The sequence below is a fragment of the Sinocyclocheilus anshuiensis genome, unplaced genomic scaffold (assembly GCF_001515605.1).
Source record: "Sinocyclocheilus anshuiensis isolate Anshui unplaced genomic scaffold, SAMN03320099.WGS_v1.1 scaffold205, whole genome shotgun sequence".
Lineage (NCBI taxonomy): Eukaryota > Metazoa > Chordata > Actinopteri > Cypriniformes > Cyprinidae > Sinocyclocheilus > Sinocyclocheilus anshuiensis.
In genome coordinates, this window is record NW_015536497.1 from 783,129 (window position 1) to 783,436 (window position 308).

At 33.4% G+C, this 308-nt stretch overlaps 1 protein-coding gene across 2 annotated transcripts in view; it reads right to left on the reverse strand.

Annotated features, from left to right (window-relative positions):
• The window catches only part of LOC107687501 (LETM1 domain-containing protein LETM2, mitochondrial-like), a 15,011-nt gene that overhangs the window by 3,518 nt on the left and 11,185 nt on the right, over positions 1 to 308 (reverse strand). The gene's annotated exons all lie outside the window — the stretch shown is intronic.

The following is a 308-nucleotide window of genomic DNA, read 5'->3' on the forward strand; positions in this document are numbered from 1 at the left end:
CCGATTCAATGATCTATGCTAAGCTACAGCTAAAAGGTCTTCCGCCAGACCCGGAGATCGACTGAATGGATTTGAAAACGGTAAAACTAAACTGTTTAACTCTAGTTGGAAAATGAGCCTATTTTCAAAAATAGTGGAGTGTTCCTTTAATAACATATATTCATGTTACAAAAAAGAGAGAACATAATATATAGCATTAAAATTCCTAAAACATTACTATATAAAATCTTACATTTTAATATGTGACCCTGGACCACAAAACCAGTCTTAAGTCGCTGGGGTATATTTGTAGCAATAGCCAAAAATAC